We start from the raw sequence: 16632 nt of genomic DNA, 5'->3' as shown, positions 1-16632 counted from the left end.
TCCTCCAACATATCCATATTTAGCCCATCACAAATCATTTGTACCTAGGTGTTGATGACTCTCTCTGCCTCTTCATTCCAGGACTGCAAAGGCTTAACTGCCCCTTCTCTATCTGGCAAAAGAGTTTGTTCTAATTCACTAAAACTCTTCATCAATTCCCTTATCTTTCTTTCTATATTTTCTGGCAGAATTTGGGCTTCCTGCATTGATTTCACCAACAAATATGTTGGTTAGAGTGCATGTGGTCTCTCAGTATGAAATTTTGAGGCCATGGACATCATTCTAAGCTCATTTCCCCTTTGTAACCACTTTGTAAATAGGGGAATTGCCACTTCTTTATCATCATTAAACTTTTGAATAGAATCAAAGAGTAAAGAATATAAGGCATGAATACTGTTTAACCTGCTTATCATTTGTAGAAGGCTTTAATTGGTCCAAGAAATCATCATAAATATTTCTTTTCATATAATCCACCTACCCTGAATGTTTCTGTGAGGGAGCCATCTTCTACAACTAGGGATTTCTACTATATCTCCAAGTTTGGGAAAGAAAACTAGGGCTTATTACAAGATTTTTAAATTTCCAGAGTAACTCAAACAAATTTCACTATTTTCTGTCTAGTATCTTAACCCTAGAACAAATTGAATTTTCATTTTGCAACCTTACACACAATTTATAATATCAATTTTTTTCAAGAACATATGGAAAGCTTAGATAAACTTATTGCTTTTGATTTTCGCTAGAGATGACAATTCTGTGTCGCAGAGAGTCGTTTTAGTCTCCTTCAACAGCAGGAAATTCTTCAGGATTGCTATGAAATCTTTTGCGAATGAAAAAACTTTTAAGAGTCTTTTAATTATTGTTTGGGAAAGGACGTAAATGTCTCGTCTGCCATTAATATTCGTGCGAGTGAAAGAACGACTCATAACTTTGTATTTAAAAAAATTGAAAACTAGTCGTCGATCGTCCTCCCAGTTGGCCAATCCAACGATCATCTCCTTTTCGATTCAACACTTGACCTTTCATCTGTATCAATGACCCCACAAAATTGTGACAAATCAACAATACCTCATCTTTCTGTCGAACTCCGTCTGCGGCTCTATTGTAGGTCTTTCTGGCCAACTCGAGACACGTGGCATCATCCCGCGATGCCGCGGTCGGTAACCACTTTGCAACTTCCATTGCGAGAATACGAGGGCCATCTGATCTGTTCAAACTTTACTTCCTAGCATACTTCCCATTGACTCTTCTTGAACTTAAAAATCGAGCACCTTTTACCTCAGGATAAAACATCTTCGTTCATTTTGAGCACGTGCAAATTGATGGGAATGTTAGTAACTCAACCTTTACCGCTTGCGAACCGGTAACACAATGCTTTCAACCGGTTACGTTGCCAACCCTGTCGGTTTCCGCCAATAACACGCGACATAATCTCGCGATGCTGTGGTCATTAAAATCCTCGCATCTTTGATCGCGAGGGAGCGCTAGCCATTGGATCTATCCTGTCTTCTAGCAAATGGTCGGTGTATTTAGGACTTTTCAGACTTAGGAAAATATAAGCGCGGGCATAAGTATTTTAAAAGGGGACCGGTTATAGGGAACTTCATGCGGATAACTTAGGAATAGTATATTTCACGAACCGGTTAATCACCACTTAATACTTAGGAAAAGAAAGTGGCCCCGCGAATGAAAGTAGAACCCTTAGCCTTAAGTGAGAAAAAGGTAACAACCGAATATATCAGGGACTGAAAACTTACTTTCAAACCAAGATTTAATCATAAAAGACACAACCCCTATAGCCCTAAACCCTGATAACTTGACCAAGGGCAAAAATAAAACCAGGATGACCAAATTTTGCAAGACATAATTTTAGGTCCTATCAGAACTCAATTATTTTTTTAAATATATAGACAAAAATTTATAGTGTATATTAATGTAAAAATATTAAAAATGAAAAAGTAACATAATAATATATTGCCAAAAAATAAGTTTTGAAATAAAAGTAAAGTCTAGTCTTAAATAAAAGTATAAATGTAATAAATAAATAACTTTTAACTAAATAAAATAACTCAAGATTGATATTTCTCAGTATTTTGTAGATAGATGTATTTAAGATATTTGTACTAGTATTTTTGTAAGGGAATAAAATCTCATTTACATAACTCCAGGAATAATTAAAATAAATGCATATAAACAACATCAAAAATAGTTTAACATAGATTTAAATAATCCTAAGTGCAACTTGAATGATTTTGATAAATGAATATATATATATAAATTAAATGACAAGGGTTTATGTAACAAGTTTTGGGAATTATAATAAATAATTGGATGTTGACATTTTGTAGATTTTACTTATTGATGGTATATAAATTAATATTTTTTCCCTATTTTCAAAGCCAATCTTGAACCCCTACAATGACAACACTTATAAATGTTGCCTACCAACACATTGTGAGTGGCAAACCATATAAATTATTTTCTTAGCCCAAGAAATATCTTGGGATAATATTAGATCCAAAATTTTATATGGGATTGATTTTATGTTTTCTATAAATTATTTTCTTAGCCCAAGAAATATCTTGGGATAATATTAAATCCAAAATTTTATATGGGATTGATTTTATGTTTTCTAAAATGCTTCAATGTGTATAATTACTTTGTAATGTGTGGGATCAATTTCATTGAGTTGTATTTATGTGATGTTATGATATTTCTTAAAAATAAATATAAAATTTAAAATTTATAGTAGATCATTTCAAGGGGGTGACCTTCAATAATCAGATAATAATATATAAATTAAAAAATAGATGATATGATGATACGAGAGAGAGTTCTCATCTTTAAATATAGGCTTAACTATATTAAGAAGGATTAGTGTATTAACTAATATTTATGTTAAGGTTAGGCATGCCACAAGTGCTTATCCTTATTAAACTTAAGAATCTATAATATATACATAAGAATATATTATATTAGGATCATAATATGTGACTTGTTTTTCTTATTTTTTTAATGTTTTGTAATGAGAAAGGATTGTTGACCTTTAAAAATATTTTGGGAGATTGGTAGATTACAAAGGTTGCGTTTTCCTACTTGACCCCCTTTTGGAGTGGCTTTATAATTAGAAATAAAAATTAAAGCAACACTCTCAATCTTGTAAGCACCTAAATCATGCAATCATTTTAAATGATTTTGATGTAGATTAAGGTCTCCTTGTAATGCATATGATTTTTTAGATAATGATTTGATGCTTTACTTGATATAAATCAAATTAAATTGTTTTAATGTGTATCAAATTGGTTTGTAATGTTTAGTGAAAGGAATGAGAATTTGGTTTTTTATGAATTTGGGGTTAATTTCGTAATGTACAAGATTGAGCCTACACATTGTAGAATTGGTCTAGGATAAGAAGTTGTAAATCCTAAGGTGGCAAGTGAATGTATGGATGTTTGTGCAATGATAGGAATAATAAACAAATAATAAAAGTGGATGTATAGGAGTATGTACAAACATGGATAGTAAGATCATTACATTTATGTTAAGTTATTGAGGATCAATTTCTAATCATTGCCAAGTATAGATTGCTTATTGGTAATAGCAAGGTGATGATTAGGGAGTTCAAAAATCAACCTTTTGGCAAGTTGATACGAGGAGCTTGAGTATTGTGAAGTATATTATTGGGATGAAGATCAACAAAGATTAATTTCATAGAAACTCTTGGTTGAGCTACTCTAAGTATGTGGATACCATTTTGTGATAATTAAATATGCATGACTATAAACCATTAAACATTCCCTTTCTTGTTGATATTAAGCTTACTTTATATGCATCCTAAACTAAACAATGATTTTGATGAGATGTCTAACATATATTATGCTAGTGTTGTTGGTGTAGACATCTAAATTTGACCATGCATTTTTATCTTGTCATGTCATCACCTCTCATCATTTTTCATCTATTCTTATTAATTAAATAATTATTAATTAAGCTAATTTTCCTCTAATAATTATTTAATTATCTTTTTCTATGTATAATTAAATAAATATTTTTTAATTAATTAATTAAATATCAATTTTATCCCAATATTAATTAAATAATTAAATAATTTAGTTACTTCTCCTCTCATAATGAAATATTTTTAAAAAAATATTTAATTAGCTAACACTCCCCTCTCATTTTTTTTTCTATTTTAACTAAATAAAATTAATATTTTATTTATTTCCTGAATGCATTTACACCTTACCTTACCTTTCCACATCATCAATCCATGTGCATTTAAGGTTTTATCCTCTCTCAATTTTTCTCATCCATTGATCTTTCTATAATATATATCATTGATCAAATGTAATGTGAAGGCATATAAATAAGACCGTGATTCACTCATTCCCCCCTAGCACTTTTTGAGCACCTACACTATAGTTAAATTATCACTTTCATGAGCACTATCATTATCAAGAGTTATCATTATCATTATCAAGAATCTATTATCAAGCATAAACCGTCATGCATTATCATGGTGATATCAAGGTTATGCTACTAAATTTAAGAGAAAAATCTATATTAAGCATTCAAACAAATCTCAAGTAACAACAAAGTCTCCTAACATGTTGTTGTGTTGGGTGTTATTGTTTATCATTTGATTTGTGCATGGATCTTAGGATTTATTTTATGATTGTGAGTTTTCATCTTGCATTGCATTGTTGCTATATTTTTTAGATTCACATTTCCATACATTAATAGTTGGTAGTTTTATGTATGTAATGGTTTGCATGACTAGGTATTGCCCAAGAAATGGGAGTTTTGAGAAGGTTTATGACTAAACATAGTAGAGAATTATTATTTTATAATAGGGAATTTGGATACATTCTTTGTATTATCATGATATCAATGATATGGACAAGCCATTGGGCATACATAGATTTATTGATGTAATTAGGTAGGTGACTTGGATAGTTGAATATCCGCTTGTGGCTATACATTTTCTTTGTTTGCTGTCGCAATGAATTGGATGAGAAAAATGAATCTCATTGTTTATTTTCCACCATAAAACTAGAATATATGGTTGCTACATATGTCTCTAAAGAGGTAGTTTGGTTATAGAGACTTTGTACACACATTGAATTTGATTATAGGATTGTTATAATTTAATGTGATAATTGGATTGTAATTAATTATATCAGTATTTATTGTGGATGTATATATAATGTATAATGTCAAGTGAGAGAATGTCAGGATTACGGTGTCATTTACTTTGTAATCTTATGTATATTAATATATCTCCAACACTCTTAGAAAGTGTCCTTAGATGCCTATGGTGTAGTTAGGAGATAAGTTGTAATTAATATTCCCTAGGTTTTAATTATAATATATATTCACAAAGGATGTGGAGTTGGCATTGACGATTACACATATATTTTTAGCAAATTTATTAACTTGGGCATGGGAATTGAGTAGATGAGAATCATGCATGTTGTTCATGGTTACATATGATTTTAGTGATATTTTTACATTCCTACCTTGGCATATGGGCCGTTATGGAGAAATTATAAGTCAAAGATGCCCTCTATTATCAATAAGGAGGTTATTTTTTCTCTTCATGGCTCATTAAGGGTTATATTTACTATTCTTGAAATAACTTCTTTCATTTTGGATATGAAATTTTTCACATTTTACTATGTTTTAATGATACATTATCTTAGAAACCATTTATGGTATTCCTCTTCCATTTCTCTATAAATTGGAGGCACAAGATACTATTTTCATAAGTTTATTTTATAGGTACATAGTTGTTGTCAAAGTGTTGTTGGACACTATAGAGCACATTAGTGTGTTGGATGAATCTCTTTGTTGAAGATTAATACATACTTTCCCTCTTTCTTGTGTGGAGTTTCTTCTTGAAATGTTTTCTCCATGTATATCCTATGTTTATATAGTTTGCTAATTCTATTCTTATTGTTGATTGAATGCAATAATAGAATTATCATATGGTTATCCAAAGATTAATCAATTAAATTTCATGTTTGAATATACTTTTAATATATATTATTATGATGGTTTTATCTTGCGTCTCAAAATTCATAACGTTTCTACTTTTCTTAAATTACATATTTTTATCATGGATCCTTCTGACTAATTTCTTGGAATTCCTTACATAATCCCTCTATTGACTACAACTTGATGTCTTCCTTTCTTGATTTCTATTTGCTTTCTACTGATGACATTTATAGTTTTGTTTGGTATAAATCTATCTTCATGGTCCATCCATGAAACTCTTAAATGTTCATTTTATTTCCTTTTATTTTTATTTTTTTGGTATAGATCTATCTACATGCTCCATCCATGAAAATATTAAAAGTTTATTTTATTTTCCTTCCATGCTACATTATGATTCTTTATTTCTTCATCCTACATATTTCCTAACATTCTCACTTCTTAAGAACATATTAAACATAATAACACTCTAAAGAACTTCCTATATATCACATTAATTAAACTTCACAATATTTTTATATTCTCTTCCTACCTCACTCCCTCTACCTTACATCCACATGATTTAGATGATGATATTTTTCCTACTTTTACAACCATACCCTCATATCCTATAACTCTTACCATGACCCTTTGTTCTCCTATAAATTGTGCAAAGGATCCAAATTGTCCTTTCTCCATTTCATGTAATTCCTCTATTATTTGAGATAATTTTTTAATAAGAAATAATATGATGATTTACTCTCTTGTCCAAGGTAGAGGTAGACTACTAGTTTGCAATTGCATTCGTAATTTAAATATTCTCTTTTACACTACCCATCAAATATGGCCTCTATTATTTGACTACATGAAGCTTAGCTAGCATTTTCTTTTCATAAATAGTTTTAATTTGATTCTTACCCTTCAACTAAAGAATATCAAAACCTACTTTCTTGCACGAGAATAATTACTATACCATGTCTTAAAGCATTAGACTCTATAATAATGTTCTTGGTGCAATCTAGAGAAGCTATGATTGGAGTGGTACACATAACATCTTTAGTCTTTCAAATATTTTACTAGCAACCATATTCCAAAAAGCATCATTTTTCAAAATTGCTATGAGGTGTACTACTACGTGGTCACAATTTCTTATATGTCTTCTATGGTATTGGTGAATCATAGAAAATCCCTCAAGTTCTTAATGGTTTTATGAATTTTCAACTCTGTCATATTCTTGATTTTGGTTTGAATCAATTTTTACTTATTCGTGAGGTATAATGTGACCCATGCACTCCACTTCTTTAAGTAAAAACTTAACACAAAATATTTAGCATAAAACTAATTTTGATAAATTCCTTATCAACATGATGCAAATGATCTTCCCATATATATTTTTTTATAAATTTTCATATCATAAAAAAAGTTAATAAAAAATTCCTTTAAAATGTCATGTAAAGGTAGAATTCATCAAATTGTGGAATTTAGAAGGAGCATTAATAAGATTAAATGACATCACCATAAACTCATAATGACCCTTATGAATCTTAAATCATGTCGTGATAATATCTTCTTCCTCAATTCTAATTTGGTGATAACCTAATCTAAGTTTTGTTAAAAAAAAAGCTTCATTTGGCTCATCTAACGACTTGTCAATGATTAGAATAGGAAACTTACATTTAATGGTGTACTTTTTGAGCTCTTAAAATATTGACCTATGCACCAAGTGTCATTATTTTATGTACCATAACCACTAAAGATGAATAAGCACTCTAACTATGCTAGATAATACTTGCTTTGAACATCTCTTGTTCCATCTCATTTTTTATGCTTCTCGATATAGGTTATCTATAAGGCCTAATGTTTTGATTAATAACAATGGGTATTTTGAAAGGGTCAACCATTGTACATAAAGAAATATATGTAATAAACATTATAGAACAAAAAAGGACAACCAAGAGAAACAACTAAAGCTCCACAAAAGCCATCCAACCAAACAAACAACCCACCCAAATTGCGTTAAAGATTTTTGCTAGCCTAATGTAAGGTAGTTGGAAAGATAACATAAGTTTAATGACATGGTCATGTACCCTTTCGAGAGGAAGTCCAATTGGCATAGTTCCAAAGATTACTAAATGCTTCTACACGGTACTCTTTAGGTTTGGTGACATAGATCTATTTGTTGGTTGTGCATCTATAGAAAATAATTTAACTACAAACCCATCTTTACCCTTTTTTAGAACCTATTATATCTGAGAACTCATCATATTATAACCCACTTGTTTAGAGCTATTATTTATACTTGGTTAGGGGAATCAACTTAGTAGTCGCCCATGTACCAATAATCGATATATTCTCGCCCACCTAACCCATCAATTACTATCTTTAAAAATAACCAACACATGATGATTAAAAGCTCACTAAAAATCCACACGTACCAATAGTTGCCCATTTGTACACCCAATAGTTGAAATTTGAATATTTAATAGGAGGAGTTGTGCAGCTTTATTGGTAACCATATTGCATGGTTATGGGGGCATTTGTCCATAGATATTTATAAAAACATTTATTAGAGGAACATGTATTAGATCAGTTGCATAATTTTTTTGGTCGTTGTAGTGAATGGATATTAGGATGCCTATTAATAGGTATCCAGTGTCACTTCTAAATGACCACTTTTTGACCTTTGTACATATAACGAATTCTCTCTCATTCATCATAACTACCCATAACTTGAAACATTATCTTTAAGCTCATAAGTCAAATATGAAGAAGCCCCCAAAAAGTTGAAATATGACATACCATTTAGGAGCTTAGTGTGTATGAAGTTATGGTGGGTAACTGTTGGTTCCTTTACCCCGATTGATCAATGATAGAAGTTATACTAGAAAATAATAGTATTAAGCATGAAAATTCTCTTTTATAAATTTAATTTCATGAGGAGATAATTATTTAAATAGGTTTATTCTCTTAAAGAAAATCAAATTATTTTTTGGAATTATAAAAATAATTTCTAAATTAGGTTAACAAATTGATTGAATTATTTTCATTATTGGAACCATGTAGATATTAGATTAAGTTATTCAGTTTGATTTCATCGGTAAGTTAAATTAGAATATCCAAACCATGTATACATTGGTCTACATTGTTAGTGAATCTTTATATATAGGTATGCATGTATGTATGTATGTATATGTATATATGTAATATATGAAAGAGATGTGATTATTTATGTTTAAGATGCCCACTTGCTTCTATAAATTTAGAATGCTTTTATGCAATTGGAGAGTTGTTGGTTGTGGTCGTTTGGTATGTTAACAATTGTGAGGAGGAATGCTTTGGATTGCTTGAGGACGAGTTTGAACAAAGGATCTCATAGATGCTCTAGGGTTGAAGGAAGCAAAATACATATCAAGTATTTGACATTTTAAATATTATAAATTCATTTTGTATGATTGCTTGGTTGCTATATACTTATTTAAAATAATAATTATCTTTCCTTTTCAGTGTTGATTTACATAACACAATGCACATTATTCATCCTTGGTATGCTCTCACCTTATCTTCATGAGATCTTGGTGATTAAAAAATGATAAATATTTTAAACAAAAATCTTGTCATTAATTTTTATGTTGGAAATAAGAATGATTAAGTTATTAATTATTTCAAATATATAACGTGATTTACATATCCTCACACGAGTTTGAGATTACTTATATACAATATTTATATAGATTAAAATTATTCAATCCCCAAAAATATTTTAAAAAATAATTTTAAAATAAACCTTTAAATTGAAATAGAAATATAATTATATATGAAAAAATTACATATTAATATAATGAAAATATTATTAAATATAATATAGATAAAACTAAATAAATATATGTGTTATAAATTATATGCCACAAATTTCATAAATTATATGAAGGGAATAAATTATATACTATAGAAATCCTAAGTGAAGAGTGAAATTAAAAAATAAAGGATAAAACAACTTTAGTTGGCCTAGTGGTGGAGAACTTGTGCTCTTGAAAGAGAGGTCACAAGTTCAATTCTCACAAGGGCGTAAGGTATGTACACCTTGTTTGTAGTGCAGTTATGTAACTCTGGCGAGGTAGTCCCATATTTATGTAACCCATATGTAGACCCACAAACAAAATGCTGACATCGTGGACTATAAAAGATCATTTCCTTTCCTTTCCATTCCTTTCCCCATAGGCTATGAGGCCTAGCTTAGTACCACGCGGGGCGGCAAAGAGAATAATGGTTGCCACCTACCCCTCCCCATATATTTAATTTCTCCTTATTTTTTGTCAAGTCGGTGGTCAAAGATAGATACTATTTATAAAATAATAATATGCCTACAACATGTGGGTTTGGCTACTTTTTTAGTCAGCCCTACGGACCCAAATTAAAAAATGTAAATAAATAATGATATATAGTTGGGAAAAAAACTTTGTTACTCTTAAATTATTTCATTTCTTTTTAATTTAGCTTTATCTATTTTGTTTAAGGTTTTCATTAGAATTATTTGCACTGACAATGTTGGGTATGGATTATAGCTACAATAGAAAACATGTTTGCATTTTAGGTAGGGATTATAGTTGTAGTGCAATCCTTGTTATATGTGTGTGTGTGTGAAAAAATGTATAATTTTATTAATGGAGAAAAAAGTACAAGAGGAAAACACATCATGAAGGAAGCACTTCCAAGTAAAAAAGCTTGAAAGGAGCAACTCAGGTTGGAACCACATAAGCATTGCATAAAAGAGCAAACCAAATAAGACAACTGAAAGCAAAAGATTTCAATAAGGAAATTAAAATAAGAGAAAAGATCACTTTTCTCCAAGAGCAAAGCACATGATCTTTTGTAATAGTATTAAATATTGAAAGTAAAGACCCCTTTTGAGATTTAGCGATAGCTATCAACTAAGACTGAATTGTAGATAATTGCGTCTGGAGCTTTGAATTGTCATTGTGATTCTCCTTCAAGGCTTTAGTAAGAGTTGCCTGTTGCAAAATAATATTAGAGAATAAACCATGCATAATCACTTCCATTATAGGAAAAACACTAGAAAAGATAGCCGTATATCGAAACATCCAAATGTATAAGAGGATACATTGACAAGAAGATTCTAAAATCATATTGTGTGAAAAGTGCAACCCTAGAAGAGTTGATTTCCATTTTAATTTTCTACTTAATTTGGCTGGAATAGGAGACATGATTGTTTTCCAAATGTGTTGAGAATGCTTGCAAGGCCAAAAAGCATGTTTGATAGTATCTAGCTTATGACAGTAGGGACATTTAGTGGATTGATTTGGAAGAAAGGTGAGACGTTCTCTTGCAAAATTTTTATAACGAATAATCTTCCATTGCTAGAAATTTTGGCCTCAAATTTAGGTTTCCACACAATGGTACTCAAGTTGAACCATTTGGATTTAGTCCATTTCAAACTCCATTTCAGGTTAAGTCTTGTCTAAATTTGGATAGTCGAAAGGATTTTAAGATAAATTAGTTTGAGAGGGAAGTTTTCAACATTATAACCTAGACACTACATCCAATCTTTAAAGAAACTGCATGAAATGGGAGTAGAAATTTTTAATTGTAGCTCCAAAGGAAGAAGAGTTTGTACCTTGTGAATTTCATTTATAAGAGTTTTGGACAGTTTGAATTCAGTCTAGAGTTGGAATTCAATTTTTCAAGTTAGAGCTAAGAACTCCCATATATCCCTGAATTCCATAATGTCTTTTTCGAATAAAATTTTGCTATGTAGATGAGAATTAGTAGCAAGAGGTTGTTGTTGAAAATTTATCAATCTATTCTGCCAAATAGATGGAGACGATAAACTCATGCCATAACGAAGATCTTGCCATTTCCATTCAAGAAGAGGAGAAACTATTTTCCAGGCTTTCCATATGGATAAGAATTGTCTAAAGGCTTGAGGCTTGAAGTATTTTTCCATAAGGGTTTTATCTTTCCATCTAACCTCTTTCCAAGCATTATTGGCTTTGGTTGTAGCAATTATATGCTTAAGAAGAGATTTCCATGGAGTTGTTCAGTGAAGAGATCTAGTAATCCATTTGGCAATAAGGTATATCCCTTGAGTTAGGGGATCAATCACACCTAAACCTCCTTTGTTTTTTGGTTTTATGTAGTATAGTCATGAAGCAATTGGTTGACCATTTTTTGTTCCATTTTCCCCATAAAAATCCTCTAGTTAATTGAGTTAGCTGATTATGATGGCTTTTAGAAGAAAGCCAACAAGATGAAATGTAAACATGACTTGCAATTAGAATTTTGTTGGCAACTTGAATGTGTCAAACCAAATAGAGGAATTTGTTAGACCATAATTGAAGCTTGCTTTTCAGTTTATTGATGAACCACTTCCACATTTCATATAATGAGATCCCTATCCTGAAAGGGATGCGAAGGTATCTTGACATTATGCCATGATTGGTAAATTTCCATTGTGGGGGAACCCAAAAAGGTGGTTGATTAGCTGCTGATTGAATATATTGATTTAATATATTTGTATTTAGAAGAAAAAATGAATTATTTTACACAAGAGAAATTGATTTAATTTAATTTTCATAGAAGATGATTATGTGAATCAATTAATCATTTAAAATTAGAAAAATAACTTTAATTTTGTATAAATTAATTATTTAATTAAATTAATTGGTTTTTATACATAAATTAGAACATTGTTATTTAATCTATTTTGATGTATAACTTGGAACGTTGATATTTATTTAGAATTAGCATACAATAAAAAATGTTAATATTTTGATCTACGTTGATTAAAATTAATTATAAATCAAGAGTTAAATTAAATTTTATATTAGTAGAATATGGATTTAAATTATTATTTATTAATTAAAATTAGATTAATATATTTAAATTGAATTTAACGTGAGTTGAATATATATTGATAATAATAATTATTTAAAGTTAGATGAATTGAATCAAATGAAAATTTGTCAAATTAATATTTATATATAGTCAAATTGATTTATTCAAGAATTGGCTTAACTGCCAAACACAGGGACCAACAACATCCCACTTAGAAAATCCCAAGTCAAGAGAGATTTGACTATCACCCATAACACAAGTATGAGATTGGGAAGATGAAGAAGAAATACATTTCCTCTTTCTATAAACAACTATTCGAGCAATATTGTCATCCAAAAGCTAATTACAAGGGGAAACAAGTGGAAAAGCCTCCATAGAGGGCCCATTTGCACACAAAGAAGGAGCAAGGTCACATATGCATGATAATAAGAATCGGGTAAGGAATCTCCCATAGGGAGTACAATAGCATGAGAAGAATAGTGAGGAGTTTCCAAAGTTGAAGGTGGATTGATCTACAAGGGGAGGGTAGGAGGTTCCACCATAGATTCTAAGGGTGTTGGAGTTGCACTAGAAGTAAGAGAAATGCCATCATCTTGGGAGGAGTCATCTAAAAAATCACCCAGAGCATTGATAGTTAAGTGGTCATCAGGGCATCCTTCCACAACATAGTAGTGCCCTTGTGATGCGAGAGATGACAATCTAGAGCATCTTATCTTTTGTTATTGTAGGCATCTAAAAATGGTCAACGCTTGCAGTGTCATACTTTAATTTGTCTGTGTTACCATTTTTTAGGGTTTTCACATCTTATTAACATTTCTTCTATGTCGTGCACTTGATCTTTATCATTTGTTGATGTCTTGTCATTCTTCCGCATTTCTTCCCTCTTCAATTGCGTTTCTTGCAATTTTTAATTAGGTCTTGTCAATATCATTTTCAAATTGCAATCTTCGGTCGTGATCATCTTATCATGTCAATAGACATCGTCAATCCTAATTGATGTTGAATTAAGGTTTTGTCCTTGATCTTTATCATTTTCAATCATCTTTGATCAATTATCATCATTTTCGATCCTTTTGGATCCCATGTCAATTGTAAATTGTTGATCTTTTATCAATTTGTGACCTATTTGTCATTGATCTTTGTCAGTCAACATCAGTTCTTTATTAATTATCAAATCTTTATCATTTAATCATGATCGATATTATATCAATTGTTTCAATCTTGTTGTAATCTAATTGACATCCTTTCATTTATAATTTTTCTTCTAGGGTTTTATGATTTAATCATTTAATCCTATTAACTTTTCCCTCTAGGTTAAATATATTTATTTATTTATCCTAGGTCCCTCTTGTAACAATTAAATATTTTATTTAATTGGCTAATTATGTCCCCTTTGTGAATTAATGCATAAATGAGAATTTATTAATTAATGTCACCTAATTTCCTAATTCACTAATTTCTCTTTTTCACCTATTTCCTAATTTTCTAAATCTAATTTCCACCTAATTATTGTTAGTTTTAGTGATCAGATTTAAGTAAACTCAGAAATTAACTTAAATGTAAACACACAAGAGACACAAAACACAATATACCCTGGGAAAACCTCCCTCTTGGAGAAAAAACCCAACATCAAAGATCCAGATTAGAACCTTTTGTTATGAGCAAATTACAATAGATCAGATTACCTATTCGATTTAGTTCCTAAGCTAGGGCAGAAATTTGCCCAATCAAACCTCTGATGTGCAGGCCCTAATTCACCTGATCATGTGCAGAACCTCGACATCATAAAGGAAGATAATTCCCACTCAATCTCACCTAGAAAAGCTTTCAACAAGTTCACACAGTTTTCCCTCAATAATGTCCAGGTTAGGATCTGAATGAAGACAGTTTACAACTCAAATAGCATGTAAGTTTGCACAACCTCCATAATCAGATTTGCACTATTTAGGAAGACAAATGTTCGCACATGTTGCACATCAATAGAATCAGATTCAAATCTGATGGAGTGACTAGTAAGTGCAAGATGAGTTTGCTATTCAGGTTGAACACAATTTCTCTCAACCATGAAATGTAGATTCACTTCAATCAGACTGATTAATTTGCTAGGTATAATGCAAATCATAATATTCACTTGACCATGGTTGATCATATGTGATTGATGTGTATATGAATGAATGATTGTCCTTGTATATATATATAACCTTGCCACCTAATACACTTTAGGCCGGGTCAAGAAGAACAAATAATAATAATACAATGTCCTAACCTTGGCACCCAATATAGGGTCAGCCCCAAGTTACATTGAAACAACTTCCACACGTTACATTTAGGGCCAGGTTTAATACAAGTTACATTTGATTTTTCCCTTGGTGTGTTTTATGTGCTTATGTGGGACCAATCCTTAATGGTTACAAGTTACATAATGCGTTTGGGTCCGACCCAATACAAGTAATACTTATATTTGATCCGAACTAGCTATTATTTCAATAATTATCCCTCTCTAGTTGCTCCTATTTTTGTGCTTCATTTTATCATAAGATGGAAGCATGATTCTCTCATTCATCATAAGTGTTAAAATAACATGTCATAACTCATGACATAGAAACTTGTCCTCACACCTTGCATGTGAAATTTTTCATAGTCATGACATAGAAGGTGTCATAAGCCTTCTCTTTTCAAATCAATTTTCCATTTTCAAATCAAATTGCTTTTCTCATCCTCTTTCATACTAATTTCATGATTTCACCAATTTCTCTATAAATTTGTCTCTCTCATCATTGATTTCCAACCACATCTCGAATATCCTCACGTTGTCAATTTTCCTATCAATTATCTTGCTTTTTGCTCACTATTGCACTTGTAGGTGAGATCCACAACATATTTGGAGAAAAAAGAAACAATGGAGGTCAATGGAAGCAACATCAACACTTTGGTTTGCATTATCTTTTGATGTTATGATTTTATTCCTTTATTGAATGTGATAGGATCTATTTTCATTGCAATTTAGGTTTGTGGTTGCCTAATATCATATTGCTTTGATGTTTTTCCATTTTCCTACCCACATTTTTTGGTGAACCCGACATAACACGTTAAATTTGATAATTTTGTGAGTCTAATATTTGCATGCAGGTTTTATGTGTGGATTTGTTCTTGCATGCTGGTTTTTGGTGCTAATATACTGTTGCATGCTAGTTTCAAGTGTTGATTTGTTGTTGCATGTGTTTTTTTTGCACTAATCCATTGTTGCATGCAGGTTTTTTGAATTAATTTGTTGTTGCATGTAGGTTTTATGAGAGGATCTATTGTTGCATGTGGGTTTTATGGAGTCGAAACAATGATTTATGTAGGATTTCCTAACATGCAATGAACAATAATTCTTCACATAGTTTAATTAGAGAGTTTTAAAGAACAACAACTCTTCACATAGCCTACTTAGGAGGTTTTAATGAACAATAATTCTTAACATAGCCTAATTAGGAGGTTTGAATGAACAAAAATTTCTCACATAGCTTAATTAGGAGGTCAATCAACAACAATATCTCATTACAATCTATTAAGGGTTTCAAAAAGAATCATCACATGGTCTAATTAGGGGATTGAATGAACAATAAATTCTCATTTCATTTTATAAGGTGTTAAAATGAACCCTGCAATTTTCATCTAGCTTTTTAAGTAGGGGTACAAATTGGACATTTTATTGATGATTTGTGCAATATATTGGTATTCATGGTCAAAAGGTATCATGAAACTACTAATTGATTTGGTGCAGGACGTGGTCAAAGGATTAAATTTGAAACATTGTTTATG

Source organism: Cryptomeria japonica, chromosome 2 (genome assembly GCF_030272615.1).
Source record: "Cryptomeria japonica chromosome 2, Sugi_1.0, whole genome shotgun sequence".
Lineage (NCBI taxonomy): Eukaryota > Viridiplantae > Streptophyta > Pinopsida > Cupressales > Cupressaceae > Cryptomeria > Cryptomeria japonica.
The sequence above is the reverse complement of the archived record's forward strand: the minus strand, read 5'-3'. Positions refer to the sequence as shown.